This window comes from Tasmannia lanceolata, unplaced genomic scaffold, assembly GCF_043159265.1.
Source record: "Tasmannia lanceolata isolate RefF3 unplaced genomic scaffold, GAP_Taslan_0.1 ptg000007l, whole genome shotgun sequence".
Taxonomy (NCBI): Eukaryota; Viridiplantae; Streptophyta; class Magnoliopsida; order Canellales; family Winteraceae; genus Tasmannia; species Tasmannia lanceolata.
Window position 1 is genome coordinate 2,711,785 of NW_027518684.1, and position 7,660 is coordinate 2,719,444.

Genomic DNA, 7,660 nt, shown 5'->3' on the forward strand with positions numbered 1-7,660 from the left:
TGTTTTAAGATTTCAGCTCAAAATCTTTGCAAAATGGTGAATCTACGTGTGTTTTTGTGAAAATTCCTTAAAGATCTTCAAAACTGAAACTAACATGGTTAGATCTAAGCCTAATCAGCATGTATTATCATATATTTGTGTCAAATTCCCATAGATCTTGTGTTTGAATGAAATTTTGATTTGAAATGTCATGAAATTGTGTTGAATTACATGCTGTCCAGATTTTATTTTTAATTTTTCACTAAAATTCGGTTAGATATAGCAAAAGTGATACACATGAAAGTCGTAGATTTTTCCGAGATCTTCGATTTGACATCTTTTGAGCCTCGTAATGATGAAAAATGAAAAAGTTATGCTACTTTTAAGATATCAGCCAAAAACACTACATTTTCAGATTTGGACTTGATCGGAGATAGTCGTTTCCCGGCCACTTCCGGCAAGATCCACCCGATTTTGTCAACAGAGAAAAGTTTATTGGATCAATTTACGAAAATTTTGTAGTTGAACACTTTTCTTAAAAATGTATTTTTGATCCTTTGTTTTGCAAAACCAAATCAGAACTTTTGAAAAGCAAAACTGCCTAAATAAAATCTGAAATCAGCCCAAAGATGACCCTTTTCTATTCACTTCCGGCAAGATCCAGACAAAATCTTAGCTGAGAAAAGTTTATTTGATCAATGTTATAAAACTTTGTAGTTGAACACTTTTCTTGAAAATGTATTTTTGATCCTCTGTTTTGCAAAATCAAATCAGAACTTCTGAAAAGCAAAACTACAGAATTGAAATCTGAAATTTGCCCGGAGATGGTCGTTTTTCGGCCCCTTACGGTGAAAACCGGATGAATTGCATAACTAATCAAATGTTCCCCGATGTGTCCCATACAACTTTAATGTGTATCACTTTTACTAGGTTTGCCATTTGGATAGTGTAATTTTAAATAGAAATTTTCAGCTTCCATATAGAATGCAAATGCGTGCTTTTGATGCTTGATTCATGCTTAGCCTAGTTGGCAATGAAGGCGTTAGCCCAAGCCAATCCTTAGAGGGACCTACTTGGATATGGTAGTACATTATTCCCTCTTCTTTTCTCTTTCTTTAGGAAGAAACCTTCTTAGCATTTTAGATACCTTTAGACCTTAACCCCATTCATTGTGAAAAAACGATGAAGGCGCTAGCCCAAGCTCATCCTTAGGGGACTTGCTTAGTCCAAGTAGCGCTCCCCTCCTTTATATAGTAGATTAAAGTAGTCTTTTAAACACTTCCTTAGATAGAATTTTTTCCTCATTGCAAGGGCAATGAAAGAGATATCTGGAGCCCCCACTAGGAGACATGCTTTGTCTCATTAAGGTGTTTCTCCCTCGGGGCCAAGCCTTATTGTTTAGAGCCTCCCCCTTTGAGAGTCTGTATTAGTCTGGTAGAGAGTTTACCCATAGGAGGCATGCCTGGCCTCATTTACAGGAGTCCGCCCATAGGAGCTAAGCCTTGTCTCGTTTAGAGAGTTTCCCTTTAGGAGGCTTACCTAGCCTCATGTTAGAACCCTCCTTTCTAGAGCGAGCCTTTGACTCATTTGCCCTCTCTTATAGAGCAATAGAGAGTCTTAGACTCATTTGCTTCCCATTTAGAGTTGGTTATTCTTTATGTTAGGGGTTCGTCTCGTAGCTTTATGGTTTGCCTGTTAGATAGGAGTTTATCCATTAGGGCTGTTAGCACTTTTCTTTGTTAGAGACTATCTTAGTCATATAGAATCTTCAGTGCTAGGGATCTTAGATTGTTTTCGCTGCTCCTGGAGCACTTGTTTGCGTGTTGTGGTTCGTCTTTTTGAGACGCTTGTTGTTTGTTCAGGGTTTCCCCTTTAGATTTAGGGCTTTGCCCTAGTTTGTGGTTATGCTTGAGTGTTCACTTGAAGGGTGAAAACATCTAAAGATCCAAAAACATTGGAATATTTTAAAATCCAAAAACATTAGAAATTTGAAACTCAAAAACATTTGAAAACTTTAAAAATATCAAAAACATTTAAAAAATATTAAAACCCTTAAATCATTTGGAGAAGTTAAGTTTTCGTGGGCGTAATTAGGAAGTTTCATTCGAACTACGTTGGCTTGATCATCTTCCACGAGGTACGTAGTGCAGCTTGGGATCCACATCCCAAGTCTAGCCAAATTTTGTAAAATAAACCATTTAAACATTTTAAAAAGATAAAAATCTTTTATACAACATGTTTTCGAAAAGCTCTTCCTCTAGAGTTAGGAGTGTTCTAGATAGAGAGTTTGAGAGTTAGGAATTTATCCTTGATTTGTTGTGTGTTTGCTTTAGAGTTAGGGGTTTGTCCTAGAATTATATGAACGCCTTCGTCTGGTCAGTTGGCGATCCACATTGCTGACTGATGACTAGAATAAGATGCGCTAGTCTACCCTTTGTTTTTCTTAGGACGCACAGCCTAGTTACACATAGGTTGTAAGAACCACCTGCATTAGTTTAGGGCTAACCTACATCTAGTTAGGACATATAGGGTGTCCTAAAATCCACAATCCACTGGAATTTAAATAATTGCATAAGAAGCTTTAATAATCAGTCTGGTCTTTTAGATCAAGTATAGGATAAAGGTCTAGATGTCTTAGGCATCATAGCTTAGAATAGGTGCAAAGAACTACGTGACTCTGATTCTTGTGGAGGCGGGGATACGTAGGCTTCTTTAGATGAATATCAGATCATTTAAAGACTCGGGTTAAATCGTTTAGAGTTTAGGATTTGTTGTGTTATTATATTGTATGTTTGTTGTATTTTCTTACTTTCTTGTACAGACTTTATACCTTTAGCTGTAGCATGCGTGTATTTGTCCATCAGAACTTAGACACCAGTTAGGCATGTCACTCATAACCTAGCTGTGCTTAGGTGACACATCTTTTATTTTATTTTGTATGTGTTTATTATTTCATCCCCGAGTCATGCATGATTAGGTAGACGTCCACTCGGGAATATTTGTTCTCATTTGACATGATTTTGCCCAAAACTCTTTGGATTTAATAATAAATGGCATAAGAGACCAAGTGTTTGCACTCGGACGAAAATTTGGGGTGCTCTTCGGACCTTCTCCATTCTTAATCAGGCACGAACCCATATATATTTCTGGTTATCCATTGCACAGAGGATTTGGTTTTTGGGTTCCATAGCCTATCCATGGATGGCGACTTTGAGTTTATTTAGATACGTCTCGAATCTGGACTTGCTCCCGAATCGAGAGGTATCTCATTTATATCGCCACTCGTGCTATACTATGATAGTGGCATCCGTTTCGAGAGTTCCTTGGCAGAGCTCTCTTTCATGTGGAGATCCAGAGGATGTAGGGACTCGTTTCCTCATCTCTCTCGGATCGGGGTCCACATATGGTATCAGAGCTTACGTTCCATGATCATGACGTTCATCGATGGCACCAAGAAGGAGGTAGATGACTCGAGCGGCGGCCCATGATGCGATGGAGGAATCCCAAGAGGAGATCCTAGCGCTGAGGAGGCAAGTGGAGGAACTCACAGAGCAGTTGACATCGATGCGTGCTTCTTCTCAAGCAGGAGATGACGGATTTGACGTAGACACCGTGAGCCAGCGTCAGGGATATCCACCACGGCGACCAGCGAGGGCTGAGGTTACCGGAGGTGATTCCAGGCGTTGGGAATCAGGTTCAATGGAGGGTTAACACCCGTAGATTTTATGGACTGGGTTTTCACCATAAAAGAGATACTTGAGTTCAAGGAGGTTCCAGAGGATCGGGTGATTCCTTTGATCACTGCTCGACTTCATGGGAAAGCCGCTACATAGGCAGGGTAAGGAGAAGATTGCTGCGTGGGAGAAATTGAAGAAGAAGATGATGTCGGAGTTTCTTCCTTATAATTATACTCGTCTACTGTTTAAACAGTTGCAGAAATTGAAACAAGGGGTTGATTCGGTGGATGAGTATACGAAGAAATTCCATCAACTAGTTGCCCGGAATGATTTGGCAGAATAGGATGAGCAATTGGTTTCTAAATATATTGGAGGTCTGAGGCAGGATTTGCAGGATTCGCTAGACCTATTTGATTGTTGGAGTGTTTTTGAAGCACACTAGAGGGCGGTCATCTTGGAGAAATAGGCAGGACGCAACAGGCAATATGGAGGGATCGTTCCCACTGCCACCACTCGACCTCCTACCCGAACTCCACAAGTGGGCGTTCCGGCATACAAACTGACTCCACCACAACCAACCCAGACAGCCCCACCATTCCGAGCCGCAAATCCCACCTAGGGAGGAGCAACATGACCTCATTGTTTTAAATGTGGTGAGACAGAGCATCGGGCCAATGAATGCAGAAAAGGTGGCCAAGATGAGAAACAATTGCTCATTGATGAAGCCAAATATGATGATGATATTGGCGACCTTGTTGATCACTCGGTGCCACCAGTGTTTGATTCTTATGGTGATGACATTGAAGAGGATGTCTTACACGGCGATGTTGGGGAGGCACTTGTTACCATAAAGTTGTTTTTGAAGCAGAGAAATGAGTCTGGAGATGACTGGCTCCGCAACAACATCTTCCACATCACTTGCATGATTGGAGGAAAGGCTTGTCAGATGGTGATTGATAGTGGCTCATGTGAGAATGTGGTAAATAGGCCGTTACCAAACTTACTTTGAAGACTGAGAAACACCCCAGCCCGTACAAGTTGGCGTGGCTAAAAAGGGGAACGAGGTGGCTGTCACACAACGATGCCTAATGCAATTCTCGATAGGCAACAGTTACAGGGACCGAGCATGGCGCAATATTGTACACATGGACGCACCAGTTTTTAATTAGGTATCTTTCTCTCTATCTCTCTTATGGTCCTTTTTCACTGTTAAGATGTTAGCTTCAGAACCTGATTATTACGCAAAAAGAGTAGAAGAACTAAAAGAACAAGCCAAAGGGAAATTAACTAGAGAAAATGATCCAACTGATATCATGAAGCTGATAGACAACCTTCAACGGCTGGGAATTGCTTATCATTTCGAAGAGGAGATTAATGATATTTTGGATCAGTTTTCTACAATAAAAGATGACAATAACGACGAAGACCTCTTCCTCACCCCTCTTCGTTTAGATTGCTCAGGCAACATGGCTACCCTGTACCGCCTGGTACGTGATAATTTCCCCTTCCATTTTATAATATTACTACAATAAGAAAGGTTAATTTTTAAGGGTTACATATTTAATCCTTCAAGGTGATAAACAGTACATGCCATCCAATCAGAGCGATTTATCTAAAGGCAAAAGTAACATTTAAACTTATAATCTTAATTACCTAGTAGAAAACTTGTTCTTGGCATTTATCTAAATACAAAACTTATCTTAACACTAGTAATCTTAATTACTTACTAGAAGAACAGCTTGCCTCAATGTGATTTTTGCTTCATAATGCATTCACAGGAACCACGACCATACCATTGATCTTTTAAGCTCTTTTTTAAACATAGGGGCTGTTTGGTGGTAAGAAAAAAAAATTCAAAGAAAAAATAATTTTTCTGCGTTTGGTAAACTTATTTTCCATGGGCAATACTTTCCAAATTAAAAATTCCCCCCTGTTTTCAAGGAAAAATGCAAAAGCACTCGACCCCTGCAATTTTTCCATGGAATATTACTTCCTATGGAAAACAGATTTTTCATAATTTTTTCCCAAAAACCACCTTATAAAGATTACCAAATAACTAAAAAATCTCGCATTTTCAAACTAAATCTAAATTTACCATCAAGCATTTCATGCACTTACCGATTATTCCCTTGACATTTGCCTTGCCAAATTTGTCCCCAATCAGCACTTTGTGAGTATACTAACCACTATATCGGTTTTTGGTTATTAAACAGACGTATTCCACAAATTCATGGACAAGAAGGGAAAATTCAAGGAGTCCTTGAGCAGATATGCATAGGGGATGCTAAGTTTATATGAAGCTTCATCCTTGGACGCAACCAAGGAAGATATACAAACACAAGCCATGTAATTCTCCAGAATTCACCATAAAACTTTAATACAAAGTTCTTATGGTCATCTTGCTAGAGAAATTAGCCGTGCCCTAGAGCTTCCAAGGTACATGAGGATGGCGAGGTTGGAAGCTAAGAACTACATAGAGGAGTGTGGCAAGGAAAAATCAAGAAGCTCTGTTTTCCCAGAGCTAGCAACCTTGGATTTTAACATGGTTCGATCCCTCTACCAAAGAGAGATGGTGGAGATTTTAAGGTGAGCCATTTACACAACTTGGGTCGGGTTCAATCCAATTTCGGCTTGAGTTGGGCTGGCATTTCCTAAGGTTAGGTTGCGTTGGGTTGGGTTGGGTTAAAAGTATAAAAGATTAAATAACACCTTCTCCAACAGCTTAAGCTATTAAAGTAATTGTTGTTTCACATATATCAAAGCAAAGGTACTGAGTTCAAACATCCTCAATATTAAAAATCCACATGGAATGGCCAACCCAAAAGAGGGGCCACGTGTGTCACGTGTAGGCCAACCCTAAAAAAAGGGGCCATACGTGAGGGAGAGTGTTAAAAGTATAAAAGATTAAATAACACCTTCTCCAACAGTTTAAGCTTTTGGAGTAACTGATGCGATTCATCAACAAAGGGATAGGGATAAGGATTCACGGGCGAGGCAGATATTGAATTAACGGAGGAAGGGGAATCCATCACTGGAAATATATTGTATTGTCATTGGAGATAGCTCTATATCGTGGAAGAGCAAGAAGCAGCAGCTTGAAAGTTATTGATGAAGGAAGGGCTCCAGAATTGACGATAGGGTTGGGATGCCAACCCTAAAAAGAGGGAGCTCAGGTTGGGTTAGGGTTGGGATGCCAACCCTAAAAAGAGGGAGCTCCCGCAGGTAAAAAAAGGAGAATATAGTGTCCCAAGTAAAAAAAACGGACGAATATATCATTTCCCTTTCCAAAATCTAAAGGTTCTGATTTTTTTTAGTATTTTATTTTATTTTTTCCCTAGGCTAACCCAACGCAATTTGAAAATATTGGTTTAGAATGGTTGGATTACGGTTGAGAGATTTAGAGGCAGCTTGGGTTTGGGTTGGCCTCAACCACACCCAACGCAACCCGAGATGCACTCCTAATATTTATCCCATAATCGCAAGGTTTAATAAATTATATTTTAAATGCATATCATGAGTGTCTTTTGCTTGTAAAATTGCATTGATTTTATGACTCTGGCTTCGGTATTTGACAATTTAGGTGGCGGAAGGAATTGGGTCTTGCTAAGAAGCTAAGCTTTGCTCGAGATCGGCCATTAGAGTGTCATTTGTTGATGGTTTGGATATTTTGGGAGCCTTTCTTCTCACAGTGCCGGATTGAATTGACCGAAGCCATCGCTATTTTACTGGTCATTGATGATATCTTCGATATCTATGGATTGTTATTTTATTGACACTCTTATATCGTGGGAAATAATAGAATAATTTGCTTGACCCCATGTGAAACAACCACTTACTCCAAATTCCAAAAGCTTTTGGAGAAGGTATTATTAATTTTTTTATACTTTAACATTCCCCCTAGGGGTGGCAATGGTTCGGTTTCGGTTCGGTTTGACCCCCAAACCGAACCGAACCGAAATTTGAATCGGTTTGGTTTTACCAAACCAAAACCGAACCAAAACTGA

The 7,660-nt window shown here is 39.7% G+C and overlaps 1 pseudogene; it reads left to right on the top strand.

Moving 5' to 3' along the window:
• Positions 1-3,471: 3,471 nt before the first annotated feature.
• Positions 3,472-7,429, top strand: LOC143881249 (monoterpene synthase TPS4, chloroplastic-like; annotated as a pseudogene).
• The last annotated feature ends 231 nt before the right edge of the window (positions 7,430-7,660 follow it).